This window comes from Enhydra lutris, unplaced genomic scaffold (genome assembly GCF_002288905.1).
Source record: "Enhydra lutris kenyoni isolate GAN:26980312 unplaced genomic scaffold, ASM228890v2 scaffoldscaffold2, whole genome shotgun sequence".
Lineage (NCBI taxonomy): Eukaryota > Metazoa > Chordata > Mammalia > Carnivora > Mustelidae > Enhydra > Enhydra lutris.
Window position 1 is genome coordinate 76,640,280 of NW_019154086.1, and position 22,441 is coordinate 76,662,720.

At 32.9% G+C, this 22,441-nt stretch overlaps 1 protein-coding gene across 1 annotated transcript in view; it reads right to left on the reverse strand.

Annotated features, from left to right (window-relative positions):
• The window catches only part of LOC111148594 (cell adhesion molecule 2), a 1,205,598-nt gene that overhangs the window by 749,405 nt on the left and 433,752 nt on the right, over positions 1–22,441 (reverse strand). The window lies entirely within an intron of this gene.

Below are 22,441 nucleotides of genomic sequence, written 5' to 3' on the forward strand. Positions count from 1 at the left end.
CAGAGAAACATTTGTGGAACTTTAGCATCTGGTCGGTACTTGTGGTGATGAATGCATTTGCAATACAATCTCATATATTATAAGCACTTAGTAATATATTTATATAACTATAGTTTTATATGATTTCAGAAAAGAGATCTCTTTCATCTAGTAAGCTTTTAAAAGTACTCAATTCATGGTTATCTTTTCCAAGAATACGACCTGTATTCATTTGCTGAATACAAATTCATTTGTATTCTCTCACTGAGTTGTGGTCATACTTCAATCATAGCCCTTGTCAAAGTGCAATGTAATCATTTTTCATTTCAGTCCCTCCCACTATGAATTCCTTGAGATAGGAATTATTTTATGTTGTCTTCTTATTTCCAAAATGTAGGATGCACCTGATCTAAGTATTCAATAAATGCCTGTTGATGGAACAAATAAATAGATAAATATTCTGAGTTCCTCAATGCAAGAAAAATATTTCTTATTGTATTTTAACAAATATTAACTGAATCTAATTCTCTTTGAGATTTACGAATGTGTATGCTGTGCCATTATATTTTACACAAGTTTTATCTACTTAAATCTCATTACAGACAACATATTAATATCTCATTTCATAGGGTATAATTAAAAAACTTTGCTGGATTAAATTTCGTAACCATGGTACAGAAACTAAAATTTCACAGTAGAATTTTTTCTATAGATTTAAATACAAATTCACGAGTGTGTACTGCATATAGCATTTTTTATTACCAAATTAAACAATATTTGAAGCAAAACTTAATGAGAAACAACCATAGGTTAATGAAAAATTACAAGCGCTAGATGCAGGTAGATCTAAATTTGCATTTTAACTTTGTAGCATCCCAGCTCAGTTTCCTTAGACAAGTTATTGAAATTCCCCATTTCAGTCAACTCATCAACAAAATGACGATACCAAAAACTACTTTTTTTTTTAACCGGGGTTGTTATAGGGACTAGACAAAAAGTATATGTATTCATTTAATATGATCAATATACTATCGTTATTATAACAATAGTGGTGACATTGATGATAGAGATAGTAAAACTGATAGTAAACATTTAGCACTATTACGCTCGAGGCATTGTTTAAAATACCTACATCTACTAATTCAGATTCAACAGAAATATGACAAGAATGTCTCCCTTTCCAGACTAAAACTCCCTACTGGGCAGAGACAGTGCCTATATTTTCTTCTCTAATGTTTTATATTAATTAATCAATTTAACAAATATAAGAAACTGTTCTAGTTGTGGTCCTCCAGCAGGATTTGGACTGCCAAAAAACCCAACACTCTCTGGGCTTATTTTACAAAATTGGGAGACAGAGAATGAATATGCAAAACAAAATATTGCAAATTATACAGTATGTTTGATGACATATCATCAATGAAAAATCGAGCAGGAAAGAAAGATATGAATTGTAAGAATGTAGATTGGGGACTGCAATGTTAAGTATTCTGTAACTTTTTTTTTTTTCTACTTCTAATGTTTTATTTATTTTTTTTTTAATTTTATTTTTTATAAACATATAATATATTTTTATCCCCAGGGGTACAGGTCTGTGAATCGCCAGGTTTATGGGGGGATGGGGGTTGGGGGGGGTGGGATAATGGACATTGGGGAGGGTATGTGCTATGGTGAGTGCTGTGAAATGTGTAAATCTGTAACTTTTTTTAATAAGATATCGTTTAAAAGAGTTGAAGAAGTGATCTATATGTCAGAGAACTGCATTCTAGAGAGGACAGTGAGTGTGAAAACCTTGAGACAGGAGTGTCTGTGTGCATAAGGACATGTATATGATTGTGTGTATGTGTGCTATGGTGTGATGTGGTGTGGTGTGGCATGGTGTGGAGTGGTGTGTGTGTGTGTGTGTGTGTGTGTGTGTGTGTGTTTAAGGAAAAGGCAGGAGGCCAATGTAGCTGGATGCAAGACACCAAGTTCGAAGAGAAGTAGGGGATGAGTTTGATTACATAATAGATCCAAAATGTCTCTGCATGTGTATTTTTTCAGTTAACTTATGGTACTTTAGCTTTTCTCTGTGTACAATTTGGCCTCTTCTTTTTCTCACTCCTTCTTCTATTATTCCTCTCAATCAACCCTATCAATTCTACAATCAGTTCTACACTGTTTAAAGTTTTATACCAGCTCCTTGTAGGTCTTCATGTATTTATCTCACTCCCACTGTCAGGAGCTCCTGCTTTATTCCAGTTAATCTGCTTGATTTCATTCATGTGTAATTTTCTTGTTGCCACCATTGTGTCTCTCTGTATTGAAGACAGTTGCCTTGTAAAAATAGTTTTATATGTGTGTGTTGTTTGTTTCCGGTGCTTAGGCAGTATTGCCATATTTGAAGGATTTTTGTGCCAAGATTATAAATAGAGAATTTTAATAAACAGAGAATAAAAATCGACTTTGTATTTATCTTTGTGAGCAGTGTTAGCCAAGATAAGGAGGAAAAAAATGACATTTGGCAGGTTATATTCATATATAAGTCTGCCTAACATAAAAATTAACCAAAGAATGTGAAACATTTATGGATATTAATATTATTGAATATCAGCAACAATCTGGAAATAAATGAAATTATACATGATACATTTATCTGTGTTGATAATATTGAAAATAATATTTAATTATAAGTGAGTATACAATTTTGAGCTGTTATGTGAAAAATGTATCGATTCATGAATCTTAATGATCATGTTAAGTGGCATTATTAATTAGGATCATTTATAATGTTATTAATTTTGTTAGCAATATAATATTAAAAATGGTTACTGTTTAATTACTATGAAAATTATTAGAGTTATTTTAAAGATAGGGAGATTAAAATCGAAGGAAGAAAACACCAAAGGAAAGCAAAATATATGAAGTATTTGACTACATGTGAAAATTATGGTTTTGTGTTTATGTATATTAAAAGAGAATATCTAATGTTTAAAAAATATTGACTATCAGGAAGCAAATTAATAAGAAGTGATTAAAATTGTTATACAATGTCATTGTTTAAAGTCATACAGCTTCTCTTCCCCTCCCTAAGGGAATCAAAGTGCCTGTGTTTTCATCATGGATGTTAGGAAATAAATTTCAGAGATCGTGAGACCATCACTAAAGGTGACCACACTGAAACTCAAAGTTGCATAATTTTTCAGTGGCTCAGTAAGACTAGGACTCTAACTTGGCGATGTATGAAGCTGGATTTTCATACAGGTTTTTAGAGTCAATATGTGTTTGTAAAGTATGTAAGTAAAGAATACAATTTTAAGATTTAGAAAAGTCTCTAAGAAGGCCCAGATCAACTTACTAATTTTACAGGCAGAAGCTTAAAACCTGGAGAAACTAAAGATCAAATGTTCTGGAGGAAAATAGGAGGCTAAAGAATGAAGTGAGGCATGTTTCATCTTTGGGTTCTTATAACCTCGAGTAGCAAACATCTTTCCTAATTATAACTAGAATGGAATGGCACCTTCTTTAGACACAAGCGTACCAATAGATATAATACCATAAAACTCAGACACAAGTTATGCATCTCTGTCATCTTTTCTACTTTTGCCACTGATGAATTTAAGAGAGTGCTCCTGAAAAAGTCACAGAAATACATTAACTCTAAGGTACTCTGTCTCATAATTGCAATGTACTAGCCTTACCATTTAATTTAAAAATATATTGCATGTAAGCAATTCTCCTAATGGAAATGCATTAGGTTGAATTTCTCCAAAAGTAATGTAATAAAATTAAATAATTACTTTGATTTATAAGAATGTTTTACATTAAAAAAAACCCCACCATGCTTTTACATTATATAGTAAGAAGATGACTTTGAGTCTGACCTTAAATATTTTAACCTACTTTATGTTCCTGATAACTGAATATTTTGTTAAAAAATTTCTAGAATGCAAATTCTATTACTATGTTGCCTTTTCAATACATATTCTTTATTTGTCTTAGTAGATTGTCTGTGAAAATTTCAGGGACAGTCAAGTGGCCCAAAATGTATGGCATAATGGAGGATAAACTTGTTGATTGAACCAATTGACTATACTCATATTGGCTGGAGATAGTAAATTATTAAATATGCTGATTTTCTGCTAAATCACTGAATAGTTTCAAATTTTTGAACAAAAAAACAGAAGAATTTGTTTACAACTTGTAGAGAAAGTGATAAATTAATTTACATTCAACCCGAATTTCACATAACTAAAATCAACTCATTAGTAAGTCTTGTGTGAACTTTTCTCCTACCCTCCCCAAAATATGGTTCTCAAAACTCATTTCAAATTCCTTCTACATATTTATTATCTATTGAACTTTGTCTTTGTGAACAGCAGGTGTTAAAATGCAACCATACTAATTGAGAAATAAAATGACATATCTATCAATCTGTTCTTTATGACTATTTTTGTATACATGTCCCATATAAGAATTAAAATAAAAATTTCTCAGAATACAGTATATAACCCTTAATTATTATTCTTTTGTCTTGGAAGTAGAACAGGATTGGAATCTTAAACTGCTTATAAAAGAGGATCATTAAACATAATTTTAACTAGGTTGATTGCCAAAGGGTGTACCCAATACTTGTCTTTTACTTATATTTATAGTAAAGTGTTAAATGTGGTTTCTTTAAAACACCAGGAGTTGGAAACCAAACAGTCCTGATGTGCAGAAAATCATTTGTATTCAAAGGTGCTCACTGTGGCATTATATATTCTATAAAAATGAAACTGAAAACCAACTGAATGTTCCAAAATAAGAAGATGGTTAATTTTTGTTAAAACTTACAGTATAAAATAAATTTTGGTAATCAAAATTATATTTTTGATAAAATTTTCATGGTTAGAAATATGCTCAAAAACTAATACTATCCAAAAAAAAATAAAAGCAAAAGAATTCAAAGTCATTTATTTGCCTTGATTCTAATTACATTATTATTATTATTATTATCTATTATTGAGAAAGTACTGCAAGAAAAACATGCCAAGACATATTGAAACATTAACATATAGTTTTGAGTACAATGATTCTAGGGTATCAATGACAACTTATAATATTTTGCACAATGAGGTAATTAGTAAGTTTTCTTTCTTTTGGTATATTTTTCCTAATGACAATGTTTTCTCTTTATATTCAAAAAATAATAAAAATTTTATTATCACATGAAAAGCTAATGAATGTGTGATTAATAACAAAAATGTGATTTATACAAATATATTCAGAGTTAAGAAATTTCACTATAGGCTGTTTCTAATACGGTTTCATAAAAGAGAAGTGACTGGAAGGGTCTGATGGACAAAAAATGTGAATGTTCTGATATATGAAGGTGTGAATATTATTTAGGTAATAGGGATGTACACTTCCAATAAAAATAATATTTATTCAAATAAAAACATGGTGGATATCTAGAACGTCTACCTTTATTTTCAAATTCCTTCACATTTAACTTATTTTACTATCAACACTTTAAAAATATCTACCCTTTGAAACAACTATTTTTGAGAGAAATAATGTACTTTCTAAAGCGAGATTTAGTTGAATAATGATTCATTGCATTAGTAAATGTGTAATCACCTGATAAATACACACGTGCCAAAATGTATTTACTCTTTGGAACACAGGTAGAATGCTGATACCTGATACAGGTATGACCCATATATTTTATTGGAAATATGCTCAAAGGAAAAAGAAAAAAAAAGTTAACTTACTCTTCTATAACCTATTGGAAGCTAACTTTAAAGAATATGTATCAAGTAGTTGAAAGTCTCTCAACTCCTCCAGGAAAGAAAAGAAAAATCAAAATCCTTATTGGGGGCACCTGGGTGATTCAGTCAGGTGAGTTTCTGATTCTTGGTTTCCAATGGGGTCATGATCTTAGGATCCTGAGACAGAGACCTGCCTTGGGTGGGGTCCAAAGTAGGAAGGGGTAGGGAGTCCACTTGAAATTCTCTCTCTCCCTCTATCTGTACCCTGGCTCCCTCTCCTGTGCTTGCTCTCTCTCTCTCTCTCTTGCTCTCAAAAAAACAAACAAATAAACAAATAAATAAAATCTTAAAGAAAGGAAGAAAACAAAATCCTTAATCAGTGCTGCAACAAATCACATGACTTATTTAGTTTACTAAATAAATTCTCTGATTTGATTCTTGTCTTTTGGATTTTTTTTCCCCAACTAATTACTGTTTTCCATAGTTATTCCCACCTCATCAGGGTTCAGAATGTGAACTAAAGGGGCAAAATAAAGTGTGGTGCTTACTTAATATCAGGCCCAGCCTGATCAAGTCATGGAACTACCAAACCTCTCTCTCCATATGTATCTAATTCAATCTCACATTATCTTCTCATTAACTTAAATTAAAGTGAGCTGCCTCATCCCACTTCATTTTATTACTGGATTGAAAGAACACAGCCCACAAAATGTCAAATGTTCAATGGCTTAAAATATAAGAGTCCTGAATATTCCTCTTACGATATAGTGGCATCGGTTGTGTACCAAACACAGTGCAAAGTAATTTACACAATTACCCTCTAAGGAGAGTAGGAGGGATACTTTTATGACTGATAAGGACACAGAAAAAAGTTCAAACTTGTCCAAGGTCACCATGCTACAAAGTTAAGGAGCTGTTCCTGAAAGCTGAGTGTGCCTGATTTTGAAGTCCAGCGTTTTCAGCTCTCAGCTATGGCAAACAATATAAAAATTACAGGCAAGGATGGCACATGGATAAGAATATTGAAAAAGTGGTATGAATAGCATGGACTATGGTAATAATTAGGCTGAGTTTTCATTACTTGAATAACTCCTTGAGAACAGGGCCTGGAAAATAAAATGATAAAATCTAGACTTGTGCCTAATCCCTAAACGTAAATTATTGACTAGTTAGAAACAATCATTATATTCTGGTATATTGTGTTATCTCCACTCTACAATATCTCTATTGTGGATAGAATACTATAAACAGACAATGAGACAGACTCAGCAAGACAGAAAGATCCTACTTAGCTTGTAAACTGGTGATGTTAACATGAGCAGGTAATTTCAGTGTTGAGGAATCATAGCTCAGCAATTTTATTTTTGTTTTTAGATAGTACTAAATTAAGGAGGGTGCTTAGAATCTCAGGGGATAATATCAACATTAGACTTCAAAATGGCCTTTAATTTGAGGCTTTATCAGAAATTTATAGTATAAAGTTTTATTAAAGTAAGCAGATAAGGGGCACCAGGTGTCTCAGTGGGTTAAGCCTCTGCCTTCTGCTCAGGTCAAGATCTCAGGGTCCTGGGATCAAACCCCGCATAGGGCTCTCTGCTCAGCAGGTAGCCTGCTTCCCCCTCTCTCTTTCTGCCTGTTGCTCTGCCCACTTGTGATCTCTCTTTCTGTCAAATAGATAAAATCTCTCTAAAAAAATAATAATAATAAGCAGACAAAACAAGAGATAGGGTACAAAACCAAAGCATAGTGACAATATATAATTTGGGCAGTCAATAATCCTCATTGAGATGTAGAATTCAAAGTACAGGTAACAATTATAAATAAAGCAATAATTTTTTCCACAGCTATTTTCTAAATGAGTATAACAGTTTGTAAAACATTATGGTCCCTTAGTTATTGAATGGATGAATGAATGAATGATTGTATGACTACATTGAAATTTTGAGAAAGAATCTCAAAGTTTGACATGATATTTTAATATAGTATGTTGGTTTTTAGAGCTATGTACTTAGTTTGCAGGTCTCGAGCTAAAAAAAAAAAAAAAAAAGGTGAAAATTAAGATCTTGAGCCAGGTTAAGGCAAGGTAGCAGAAATAATAAAATATAAAAAGTGAAAATTAAGAACAAATTGAATTACATGCTGATTTTAGCTGACAAAAGAACAGCAGTTAGTGAAAAGTCTTTAAGAATATAAACAGTAATAAAAGAATAATTACTGAAGGTTATTTCTTTCTACCAAAAGAATAGGAAGAATTCTGTTTAAATTGAATAAGATATTAGGAAAAATTCATAACTCTGATTCTGCCGAAATTTAGCAAAATTAATAAGTAAATTGATATACACTATCTTTTTTTTTTTTTTTTAAAGCAAACATTTACTGATTTCCTACAGATGTCCGGAACTGTAATAGGCACTGGAAATACAAAGAAAACTTAGAGACATAACCAGGCCCCAGGGTTCCAAAAGAATGATTTTGATCCCAGCCAGTAAATGAATTAGGTACTCCTCAAATTGTAATCTTTGAGTGCTGTGATGTATGTGTGCTGGTATGATTCAAAGGATCATTTCCTGTAGACATTCTCTTTTGATTCATTCAAAATAATGCAATTCACAGAGAAATAGTTAAACTTGTACACTAAAGCACTATTCAAAGAAAAAACTGATTGTTAGTCTAGCCATATTTCTATACAACCTATAATTGGAAAAAACAATTCTATTCTCTGGGTCTATGGGGCAATATGCAAATCAGAATTCATCTGCACAATGGAGTTTTGTGATTTCTCTCAGCATAACCTATCTTTATTTGCTAGCTCTTTACATGACAGAGGGTTCAATAACCCCCACTTCTCCACTGCTCTGGCAAAAGAGCAAGAGATTGCTTTCCAGGCGGGTAGTCACAAGTAAGCAATTTCAGGAATCCTCTAATGAGGCAATCCATAATGGTTTTCCTAACTGAGTTCGTTCACCAACCACAGGGAAAAAAAAATGTAATTCTAGCAGCCTGTTTGAAGGAGGAGCACACACACTCATTCCTTGTATTAAAAAAGAGAAAATACATACATAAATGAAATGATCACTATATAGGGTAGTCCTGGACAACAATTTTTGCAAGTCATTTGACATATTTTCTAGGCCTTGGCTAAATATGGACTTCAAAGAGTAGCTAGCTGTTTTAAACTATATTCCATATTTAGTATTTTACTAGCTTAAAAATTCTCCTTTGTGGAAAACAAAGCAAGAACTAAGAAAGAAATATGTATGCCTTTATCTTATTTTATTTTTGTATGCCTTTAAGTTGAGATCTTAATGTATATGCTCTCTCTTTCTCTCTCTTTATATATATAATATATAATATAATGTATAACGCATATAATATGATATACATTTTCAAATATGTATATCTCAACAGAATGAAATGCATCAATTTAACTATTTATTAGAGGTGCTTAGAAGTTCTTTGTTCTGGTTTTATCTCTCAAATTAATAATGAACACTATAATTGAAGCATAGTGAATTTTTTTTTCCAGAAGATGTATCAAAAAAAGGGCTAAGTAGTATGAGATCTGTATGACCTTACACATACAGATGGAAATATTAGAGTAATGTTAGAGATTTCAGTACTTAGTTGGTATTTTATAGATCTATTTATAAAGCTTATTATTTGTTGTGAGGAATAATTTTTTTTTTTTTAGATAACAAAATGTTATAGCCCTTTTAAAGGCACCTGAACAAGTGTGTGTAGAATCATGGTCTGGAATTAATATTTTGATCACACTCTTTTGGGGATGTTTCATGTACACTAAGTTCTGGTACTACTACTTTAAATTGTTCTCATCTTTTCCTCCAGTGCATGAAATAAAACCTCTAATTCTAATTATTAGTAATATAAATTATCATGGACTTTTAGAATGGAAAATAACTACGGAATTCAGCCATTTATAACTACCCCACAATTTGAGGTGGGGAGAATCACTCCAAATTTCCATTTTACAAACTTGAAACCAATAATTTTTGCAGAAATTCTTGGCTCTTCTTCAAAATGCAAGCCTTTTTGGCAACAATTTTCAGGTCACCCCTCTCCTCTGCCACTATACTCAGGCTTCTGCTAACTCTACACTGTCATTCTACCACAGCTCATTGAAGACATTGGCATCTCACTCCCATGGCTGTACTTAGGATGTGTTATAAGTCATAATAAATCTGATAATTCCAATGGTATCTTTGATGTCAATTACCAGTTCTTGGACAAGTCTCCCTACATCTCTCACTCATTCACTGCCAATATCTAAGTTCTTCAATTTCATGGAGATTTCCAAATTCATTGACCCTCTATTTTCTTCTGATTTTAGGGAAGCCATGCCCAGACATTACGTTTTGTTCACAACTAAAAGAGTATGTCATGTTATACAGCAACAATGCCTTTGACGTGACCACAGCTCCGTGCCTTCTTGTCCTCTTTCCTAGCCTGCTCTGTGAAACCTCACCCTTTCATGAATCCATGTTAAATGTAGGCTACATGTAGGCTGATAAAAGGGGATGGATGAAGAAAACCATGCAATTAAGTATATGTCAGTGATTTTCTTTTCTCCTCCACCTTTCTTTCCCCAAGTCAATGATTTTCAAACTCAGGTGGTCCCTCAGCTAGCTCAAAATTATTTTTATTTCTTTATTCCCCACTCAATATTCCCTCCAAAAATCTGGTCCCAATCTTAAAGTTGTTGCCTACATCTCATCCAAATTCTCAGCAAACTTAACTCATGGTACTTAAAGAATTACCATCAATAACCATTTTTCTTTCTGTTCAGTTAGTTTAGGTTCTGAATTAAACCTTCCATTTCCTCACAGTCCTTTTCACATCAGCCACTTCATCATAACACTTGTATTGACTCCTTCTCAGCATATACATTCATGTGAATGATTTATAGGGGTTAGCTAGACAGGAGTGTGTTTGAGTGTGTGTGTGTGTGTGTGTGAGAGAGAGAGAGAGAGAGAGAAGGAAAGGGAGAGAGGGAGAAAGAAAGAGAGAGGGATTTGGAAGGAAGGTATAGAGAGTATCAAAGTATGAAAATAAGCATCACTAATTGAGTCACACCGACTGGGCCTGAATCTTGTGATATGAAAGTTCTTTGCAAAGATCTCCCTGAAAACACTAAAGATAGGCATTATTATCCTAGTTTTACAGAACAGGAATCTGAGATTCAGGTTCTACAACTTGTCCAATGAAGTAATAATAGCCAATATTAATTTAGCTCTTACTACTTATTAGGCGCAGTTCAAACCACTTTAAATTATTCAGTAGTGTAATCTTCTCAATAAGCTTATTAAGTAAATAGTTATATAATCCTCATTTTATAGTTAAGGAAACATCACTGAATCCTAGCTAGTATCTTCTTTTCCCTTCATAGACCAATTTCTTTTCTTTTTATCTTAAAAAATAAGTTTTTTTAACTTTTTTTCCATTTTATTTTATTTCTTTTCAGTGTTCCAGCATTTATTGTGTATGCACCACACCCAGTGCTCCATGCAATACGTGTCCTCTATAATACCCACCACCAGGCTCATCCAACCCCCATTCCTCTCCCCTCCAAAACCCTCAGTTTGTTTCTCGGAGTCCACAGTCTCTCATGGTTTGTCTCACCCTCTGATTTCCCCCATCCCATTTCTCCTCTCCATCTCCCAATGTCCTCCGTGTTATTCCTTATGCTCCACAAGTGAAACAATAATACTTGACTCTCTCCGCATAGGCCAAATTCTTGAAAGCCTTGTCTAGCTTCAAGATCTCTTTCCCCTCATTTTCCATGTACTCTTACCAGCTGGACTTTTTGAATCATGTCCCACAAGGTGCAATACCAAAGCATCCTTGCTTCTATTGTTTCTCTATCTCCTAGCCTCTAACCTCCCTTGCAAAACAACTTATTAATATTATTCACTTTGATCATCATTCTAGATCAGAGCTCAGCAAACATTTTCTGTAGGAGGGCCAGATTTCAAGCTTTGTGGATCTAGAGATAAAACTGAGCAACTGTTTTTCCAGAAAAGCAATAACCATTGTGCATTTTAAATTTTGCATTTAAAAAAGTAAAAACAAAACATTTTTACTTTTGAAGACATATAAAAATAAGTAGAGAGTCATATTTGACCTGTAGAGAATAACCTGCCAATATTTATCCTAGAACATAATTATTTTTATAATTTATCTATCTCTCTCATTTCACGAATGGGAGTATAGAGACTGTCTTTTATATCTTTGTATTTTTAGTGATTATCTCAGTGTTTTCTATACACTGGTCATTTAGATGTTAATTAATATAAAACAAGTAATATGTAATACTTAATCCTGAGTCCATGCCATAAATGCAGTCAATCATTTCATTTTAAAGTGGAGGAACTCAGGGCACCTGGGTGGCTTAGTCGGTTAGGCGTCTGCCTTTGGCTCAGGTCATGACATGATCTCAGGGTCCTGGGTTTTAGTCCCACATTGGGTTCTCTGCTCAGCAGGGAGCCCGATTCTCCCTCTCCCCCTTGCTTGTGCTCTCTCGCTACCTCCCTCTCTCTCTCAAATAAATAAATAAAATCTTTTTTTAAAAGTGCATTTTGCCAAACTTACTATTTTCAACCTTCCTTAAATTTAGGAACATTTGTATAATCCTTTTTATAGAAATGAGCCATTTTCAAAGTAATCTTTTTCTTCCTTTGTCAGGGTACTAGAGAAGGAGATTCAAGTATTGGAGTGGAGATGAGACAAAATGATTTTTCAAGTTCTTTCCAAATAGAATTTTTTGGTTTTTAGAGTTTATGATCTCTGTATGATTTCAAATATAATACAAAATAAATACTTTAAATCTCAAAATAGTTATGAATGCTACTTTGTGATTCTGATGTGTCATATATTAGAATTCTGAGCCTAATTTATTTGAGAACTTCTCTAGATAAACAAAATATATTTCTCAAAAAATCCTCTCCTGTGCTATGATAATTTATTGCCCATATTCTACACCTTAATATATAATAAGTTCTCTTTCTTGTGTTTTCAGTACATAATCTATGTCCAAGAAAATTTTACTCTTACCAGAAATTAGGTGACAAAGGACAGGGCAGAAAAGGGTTGAAAGAGGGTTCTGTAAGATATTATAGACTCAAATAAATAAAGGCAGGATTTGAATGTGGTAGGGAAGAACGTGTAAAAGTTTCCAAAGGAGGAATTAGTGTCTGGGACCTGGCAAATCTGCTGAATGAGAGACAACCACACAGGTTATAGCGTGATTAGATTCCTATGTAAAATCTAAAACCCAGTAAATGAAACTCAGACTGAGAGAATGCATAGCAATCAGAATTGCATGTTGTTGAACTTCAGAGGAGCTATGGCAGTCTCAGACCACTGACAAGAACAGGGACCAAAATAATTCTGGTAAGAAAAGTAAGGAGTTGCTGCTAATTCAGGCAAACATCAGCAGCCACTCCCCTAGCTCTATTTCCTTGTTAACAGATATATAATTGTGTTCTGAGAGCATGGGCTTTAGGGGAAGTTGAGTGTTTCCATAGTCTTCAGAGATAAATTTAGAATATTCTAGGTTGGACTATTGTGATACTTTATTCTCCTTTCTAATTTCCAGTTTACAAAGAAGCATGAGCTAAGATTCATAAGTTAGTCGCATACCTTTAAAATGTATACAAATATGCAAAATCATTATATATGATAGTTCCATTAAACATTAACATAAGTGAGAGTGAAAGGAAGCTATAATATGGAAATATTTTAAAAAACTGGTATGTTATTTTAATTGCAAATGATTAAGTCTGCTTCTGACATTCAGGAATTATAATGATTTTGTTTTGGTTTTTTAAGAGAGATTTTTTAGCAAATTACAAAACTTTAAAAATGTCACCAATTGTTATTACAATCCTTGTGTGGTTCATGTATATTTATACACACATTCTAAAAGTTTTATATATGCAGATTATAATGCATAATTAAATAACCTTTTTAATTAAAATGTGGAAGTGAAATATACATGTACACAAAAAAACTTGCACTGAACTCTAATGTCAGTTCCTTAGGGAAAGAACAAAGGAGACAAAAACTGGAGTTATCAGTGACAAGTAAGATACAAACAAACTTTCTAGGTTTTTTTTTTTTTTACCCTGTTTTCTATAAAATAATAGCAACAGAAAATGTCAAGAAATAGATAAAATGAATTTTTGTTTTGATACTTAATGCCGCCATTCTGGTTAAACAGAAAGGGAATTATATGCCATATTTACTTGCATAATTGCTGCCCTTTTCTTTCTTGCTTTGTAAGTCACTCAATTCAAATTAATCTATACAAAATTCTACACACAGCAATCACACAATGGTGACGGATGTGTGAGTAAATGTGGTAAATGAACCAAAATACTGTACATATCAGCAAAGCACAAATAGTGTGCTAAATTTCAAAAACTCTTAACTTGAAATGAAGAGGAAAAGAAGCAAAACCTCAGGTAGAGGTAACCAGTTTATATGTACATTGGTAGGACATATGGCATATGCCACAATAGAATAGTTTTTAGTAATCAATATTCAACTTGAGAAGAAACATAAGAGAGTTAATGTTTTTTATTCTTCTTGGGCTTTGAAAACATTATTCTTCAGCAGGAACTAATTTCTACATGTTAAATAATTAATTTGAAGACACGACAACCATAATTTTAATTAGCTCCTAAATATTGCCTACACTTTTAAAAATAGAAACATTTGTATACAGAAATACATTAAAACAACAAGCAATAACTGATGATCACTTTTAATGCCAAGTGTTCCATTTATAATAGCAGGAACAAATACACAGAGCATGTAATAATAGAGGATGGACTGAAAGCAGACAGATCTCCAGGAGGTAAAACCCACCCAAATTCCCCAGTATCCCTAGCTTTGACTGGCTTGCAGCCTAAAATTCTTTGATCATACGTACACCTTTTCTCAGAGTCACATTATAGCATTTCACCTTCACCTTACATGTGCCATTTCTGTAATCACTAAGTCTAAAAATACTTAAAGATATTCATACTGTACTTTGGGTAAAGAGTACATAACTTACATTCTTTTGCTAATTAAATAACAACAAAAGTTATGCATCCATCATCAATGTTATAGCAAGAGAGAGTCTGTGAAACCAAAGCTGTTAGGAGGTCTGTCTTTCATAGAATCACCCAGAATATTTTCCTTGTCTTTATTTTGTCAAGTTTTTATTTAAATTACAGCTAGTTAATATATGATGTAATATTACCTTGTCTTAAAAAAAAAAACCTTAAAAAAAACCCCCAAATATAGCATTTATTATAAGATGATACAGGAACAAGGAACATTAGTTCTTGTGAATTGAGTAAGAAACTAAAGACATTTTATTTACTTCATCCAGTGTTATCCTTTTTTTCAGCCACAGTTTAATTTCCTCTTATTTTGTTTTGTTTTATTTAAAGTAAACAGTATTGTGAGTGACAAAAATGTTTTATGGCTCTCTTTACCTAGATACAAAGATTTTCTATTTCAGTATTTCAATACTTTGACTCTGCTCTTATCCATTCCTGACAATTTACAACTGGAAATCTGAAAGAAAAAAATAGGTCCTGTTTTTCTCATGAAGCGTATTACATGTTCCATTGAAGAGAAGCAGTTCAGGTCATAAATTATTTTCCTTCCATGGGGCATACATACAGAATCCCTACAATTTTAATCATCATGGTACCACATATTCCTTATGAAAATTAAAGTAAGCCACAAATGTTCTATCTTTCACTTTTCATGCATTCTTTTCTCATATGAAATTTAGACTAAGTAAAAAAAAATATTTTAGAAGTTAATGATTGGGAAAAATATCTTATCTCAGAAAATAACATCCATCTTAGAGATGGGTAAGTAGATGCATCCAGGAGGCCAAAAAAGTGTGCGTTAAGAATTATTTAAAATTTTAGTGCAGCAAAGATTTGAGAGAAAATCAAGTACCAGTATAGATATATTCAATAACACATAGTTACTCTTTCTTAGATTGCCTTCCTCTAAAAAGATCTTGGGAAGCAACCTTGAAACATGTCTAACTCTCATAACGGAACCCTCTTTCCATTGTGAAAAACTTTTTAATCCCTTGAAGCTTTGGCAGGATTTATTATCAATGATTTGGTTTAGTGTAGGGTTTCTCAAAGGAGTCCTGAGGCCAACAGCATTAGCCCATCCCCCATAAGCTTGTCAGAAATGCACATCCATTTACTCAGCCCTCACCTATGGAACCGGAAAGCCTGTGGATGAAGAATGTCAGAAATCTGGGTTCGAAAACACTCCAGGTGATTCTGAAGGACATCAAAGTTTGGAACCACTGGTTTGGTAGATGTCAAGTTTAATTATAAAAAATGCAGTTTATTGTTATAATTACCATAGTTATCAGTTGTTGTGGTAACAATAGTCACATTTCTGTAATGGGTTCTAGATATTAATTATTTTTGTAATTATCCAACGTACACACAAAATAAGCGGCCTGTGTCACGATATGACAGAGGCAATTCATGCATAGGAGAGGAGAAAAACAAGTCCTTATTTTATCCAATTTAAGCTTCCATTATTTGACATTCAAGACTCAAAGTGGTCTCTCAAAGATTTTGTAACTCAAGAATAGCAACCCACATCCATAAGTGACAGATCTTTAGCCCATGTTTTATTCACAGCACATGATCAGTATTATGTGATGAATGGATGGTCTACGTGAATAAGTCCAATCTTGACAACGTGGAGTTGGGAGTATCCATATAATAGGTCAAGGTAAAATAGTGGCAGTGAAATTACTGATTGTACTTATCTAGAATCCTTGCAATCTTTGTTTCCTAATTCCCCAAATTCTTTTTCCAAAATAAACCACCAAGATTAAAAAATTAGGTAGCTAGTTAAAACACAGCTGTAATATTAGAAAAAGTATAGCTAGAGAATCTGCAGGGTCTACTATTGTTAAATGGTCACCATCTTTTACTTATAAAAGTATCAGAAGAGGAACTGCTTCCTCTGACCATTCTAGTAATGCTCGGTTCCCAGAGCAAATGCTATTTTGAAGGGAGAGAGAATGAAGCTTGAATTTTAAAACCGATTTCATTTCTTTTTTCATCCTATGCCTTAATGTTTTAATTACCACAAGAATAACTCAATTTATTGAAATTTTAACTAGTCATGTATTTTTTTCTATATGAAAAATCCCTTTTAGGTAAGCAGGATAGAGACTAATATAAAATTTCAGTAAAAGAAGTTGTTATCACATTAACTTTTTGCTGGGTCAAACCCTCAACTAAAATAGACTTATAACACTTGCCCTAAGTAACATAAGTAATACTGGCCTGGCTTTTTTTTTTTAAATCCATTAATTAAATGAATTAAAAGAATTCATTGTTTTAGTAGTTTTGTGTTTGCAGAAAAATTGAGAGAAAAGTATAGAGAGTTCCTTCTTCCTGCATTAATACCTTGAGTACCTCTTCCCCCATTAATATCTTGGTTTAGTGTGGTATGTTTGTTACAATTGGTGAGCCAATGCTGAACTAAAGCCCATAGTTTACATTAGGGTTCATTCTTTGTGTTGTATGTTCTATGAATTTTGACAAATACATAATGATATGTATCTACCGTAATAGTTTCACTGTCCTAAAAATTCCCTGGTTGTAATTATTTTTAAGTTACGTTATACTGGCAAAGACAGTTTACAGCCCATTTGAGATAGGAGTAGGAGATATTTAAGCCTTCTTCTTTCCCACCTATAAGTAATGTTTTTAGTAAAACTTACACTTACAAGAAAATATATAGTAGAACAGTATACTTTAGGTTCTGGCACCTTGGTACTTATCTTAGTAAGCTCAGGCTGCCATAATAAATTCCATAGACTGGATGAGTTCAATAACAAATATTTATTTCTCAGAGTTCTGGGAGCTGGAAAGCCCAAGATCAAATCCGTTTTGCTAACACCTTGATCTTGGACTTTTCAGCCTCCAAGTCTGTGAGAAATTGGAAAATAGTGTAAATGAACAAGAATGAAATAAAAGGCAGGATTTCCAAACAGGTTTGACAAGTAAATTTAGTTAGTTTACATGTTGATTTTGTCTAAATACTCTATGCAATATGCAATAGCTAATGAAGAATGTATAAATACAAAATTAAATTTCTTAGGACTTTGAAATATAAGACTCAAAGCTGTACTGTTTTCTTTTAATGCATTTGAAGAACATTTTTTATAAGCTCTTCAATGATCTATAAAAACCAAATGTTTTTTCTGTATGTTAGTATATAATCATCTTATGCTGAATCTCAAACTTGAAATGCATATCACAGTTTTATAACCATAGCTTTTATTTGAATAAAGCACAATTGAAAAGTAAATCTGTTTTAGTCAAAAATAAATACTCAACCTACTTTTCACCATCCTCATTAAGATTAGCTTGGCACAGTCAAGATATTGAGGCTGCCTATGATAGAGGACACGTTCCCAATACAATATTTAACTCCAGAATTGTTAATGAATGATAGTTTTCAAAACCCTATATCTATCCCTAATTTATGTATTTTATATATGCATATAATTAATACTTATACTTCTACTTAATTAAAAAATATATTATACAAACGAAACTTTTTTTTTTTTTCCCCACATTTCAGGATTGCCGCTAATCCCCACATACATTTTCATGATTCCTAAAAGCCTGCCCTGACTTCTTTGCTCTCATTGCTCATGTGGGGTCTGGGTACTAGGGGCAAAGCAGAACCCTGAAGAACAATGGTAATGTAAGATGGATGGGACCAATTAAAAAACTCTCATCTGTTGTATAAATCATTATAAATACATATAAATATTCCTGATACCTAATATTCTTGCAGGACACATGCTGAAATCATTCTTTCTTTCTTTGGGTCTAAGATCTTCTGCCTCTTAACAATATTCACACTTTTTTGAGTGAAAAATCTTGAGTTAATAAATATAAATCAGTGTAATTAGGTTTGGTCCTACTGATGAATAAGGAATTTAACTGAAAGGCTATCATCAAGAGTTTAAGAACAATTACAGAGTAAAGATAGTTCTAAATATTCTATTTACCCCTTGTTATAGTGGAATTTCCTATAATATGGAAAACTCTAGAAATAAGGTTTCTTAGGGATAGTTACTTTTTAAAATGGATTTTAGGCATCTGGATTTCATTCATATTTAAAGAACAAAATGTTATATTGCACCATATGGTCCATGCTAGCTATTTTGTAAAGAATATGTATAGGAAAAGTTAAATTTTTAGCAAAGAAATGTTTTGATATAAAACAAGATTTATGATGATTTTTCTGTCTTCTGGGGAGTTCTATTTTAATTCTTTAGCTTCTAAATGGCATTGGCATTACTATGATGTTGCTTAATCTAGCATGAAATGTCACAATAAATAATATATTATACACTGCTCCCCCCCACAAATTTGCAATAATTAAATATTCTTGTTGCTTTATCCCTAAGAGAAAGTCTAATATATTTATGTATGATGCTGACAACACACTCTTCCTTACAGGCTTTGATCCTGGTGCAGATGAGTCTTAAATCCCTTATTTGTATACAAATCATAATCTTAAAATCAAGGCATCAGGCTAAAATTTTGTTTGAAGTACATAGCTTGTATTAGAAATGTAATTAATAACTCTCATGAACTCATGCTATAAAACGTGCAATGCTAGTAAAATTTAGAAAAGTGTGCTTAAATGTCTTTTGAAATATACCACCACTAATATTACATGAAGTCTAGAAGACAAGTACCTGAAGAATCTGTCTAAGGGAGGTGTTTTTAATCAACTATTTTATCTTGTCAATTCATTTGTAGAAAAAAGTGTTAGTAAACCAGCATGACAGATCTTTTCTTCATTGAATTTACTACTTTGTAGACCAGATTTTGCAAAACCTGGCCATTTGCCCACTTGCAAGTCTTCCTGAATCAGAATTCCTGAGTGGGAAGACTCTGCAAATGCATTTGAAAACACATTTGGTGATTCTTGGAATGACTGGTTGGTTAAAGTGGCCGTTTTTTGATTTTGGGTCAGGTCATGATCTCAGGGTCATGGGATCAAGCTCAGTCACTGGTTCCATGGGGGAGTCTGTCCCTCTCTCTCTCTCCCTCTGCTACTCACCCCCTGCTTCCTCTCTTTCTTTCTCTCTCTCTCTCTCTCTCATTCTCCATCTCTAAAATAAATAAATAAATTCTTAAACATATGTGCATGCACACACACACACTTTTGGTATTCTAATGCAAACTAAATTTGAGATCTAAAGTCTTAGATAATATGTGTAAATAGTTTCAGATATTTAGTAACCAAACAATTCTCTTTCCTGAGTTTCTTTTGTAAAATTCCTGAAGATGCAAAGTGTAAGCAAATTGACATCAGGTTCTTTGAAAGCCAATGGAAAGCCAAAAAGAAGACCTTTTTTTATAGGTCTGATAATAAAATATGTATGCATACACAGTTAAACACAAGGTTTTATGGTAGAGGCAACACTATATATAGCAAACCCACAGTGGTTCCAAATGAGGTTCTTTGAAATTAATTTCGTACCCAAACTGCCTGGTCAAATGGTGAAGGCATTTGCACTTTAAGGGCTCCTTTCAGTTTTGCACAATTTATTTTTTAAAACTAAAAAACATAGGAACAACTTAACATAATTCTTTAGTCTAATAATAACTATTTTGCCTGAAGAGTCACAACTTGATAGAGTTTTCAGGAAAAGGCATGCCTCTAATATATAAATCAAATACCTCATACTTGAAGGAGAAATAACATTTTCACTTCACTCTTTTCCCTAATAAAACATAGGCGGACAGAGGAAAGTTTCAGAAATTTATAAGAAATGACAGGCAATGTAAAGTAAAGTTTGAATAGAAAATGTGAAAAGCTTGAGGTGGTTGCAAAAAATCCATAGGGGAACTAGTAAAGTGCTTATTAGAATTATCAGCTTTAAAAATTCCTTGATAAGAATGTAAATTGAAAGCTGCCCCTGGATTGCTTAGTCAGCAGAAAGAACTGAGACTAGGGGATTGAACAGTGCTCCTGTAGATAGGAAAAAAAAAAAGAAAAAGAAATCAACATATATAAGTTGAAAAGAGAGAGAAAGAGAGGGAGGGAGGCAAATACTTCAGAAGTTTGAGGCAAACTCTAGTTTCCCTCACATAATAAACATTTTATTGCACATATCAAGCTATAGAATGTCTATGACCATTGAATGGCCACGATTCATGTCTATCAAGTGTTACCTTTCTCGTGTGTGTGTGTGTGTGTGTGTGTGTGTGTTGTTATTATTGTTTGTCTTCCTCATGAAGGATTTACCTAAACAGATTTTTGCGGCTCAACTTTGCTTATGTGCTGACCTTGCAGTCTTTGGTTTTATTGAAGACCATTTCACCCTGGTGCTAATTCACTGGAGAATTATTATATTTAGAGGAGATGACTTAAAGGACATGACATGTTCATGTGTTAATATCACACATGATTTAATTTATCAAAATTACTAACCAGTCTCCTAGCCAACATCTGGAGCTATGACTTCAGTTCAGGTAGTTTGCTAATTACTTGTACTAGGTGATCTTAAACAAGTTTCTTACTTTCTGACAACATCATTTTCATAATCACATATTTTTTTTGGTTTTATTTTCAATAGCACAATTATTTTGCAACAAATATATTTTTAATCTCCATGAAAGCTCCCCTTGACCCTTTATTAGAGACGCTGTCTGGTTAATTTAACTATGACTTTTCCATTAAATTGGTACTATAAGAACCTGAAAGAGAGAAAATTGAATTAGCTTGGGGCTAGGACTATAACCTCAGTTGTAGTCTCAATACAAATTGACTGTGTGCCATTAAGAGAATTCATCTTACAGTTTTGATTGGTGACCTTCTAACCTTAAAAACTGCCAACACTAAAATTAGATCTAGATTTCAGTTAGTGGTATATTGTCAATTTTTATTTTTTTGGCAATAGAACTCATTTAGGTTTTAGAATTGTAAAATAACAATAAAATACATTTAGAATAGTAAATTATAGTTTCTTCATGAATCATCTCATATACTCTTTATAATAATCCATTTTAGAGATGAGGAAATTGAGACTCAAGACATAGTCTCTAAAATCTTTTAACCAGAGGTGTCTGGGTGGTTCAGTCAGTTAAGCATCTGCCTTTAGCTCGGGTCATGATCCCAGAGTCCTGGGATGGAGTCCAAATCAGGCTCCCTGATCATCAGAGAGCCTGCTTCTTCCTCTTGCTCTGCTGCTCCCCCTGCTTGTGCACTCTCTCTTTTTCTGTGTCAAATAAATAAATAAAATATTAAAAAATAAAATAAAATAAAATCCCTTAACCAGTACATGTAGAAACTAGATTTCCAATAAAATTCTTAATTTAAATTCCCTATTCTTTGGAAATCTCTTAACAGAAAATTATTATATGACATCTTTCTGGAAATGATGGGTTTTCTTTAAGTAATCTGTATACCCTTCATGGGGCTCAATCTCATGACCCCAAGATTAAGAGCTCCCAACCTAGAGATCAAAAGTCATGTGCTCTACTGAGTCAGCTAGGCACCCCTTGAAATGATACATTTTGTTTTGTTTTGTTTTGTGTTAAGATTTTATTTATTTATTTGTCAGAGAGAGAGAGGGAGAGAGCGCACACAAGCAGGTGGAATGTCAGGCAGAGGAAGAAGCAGGCCCC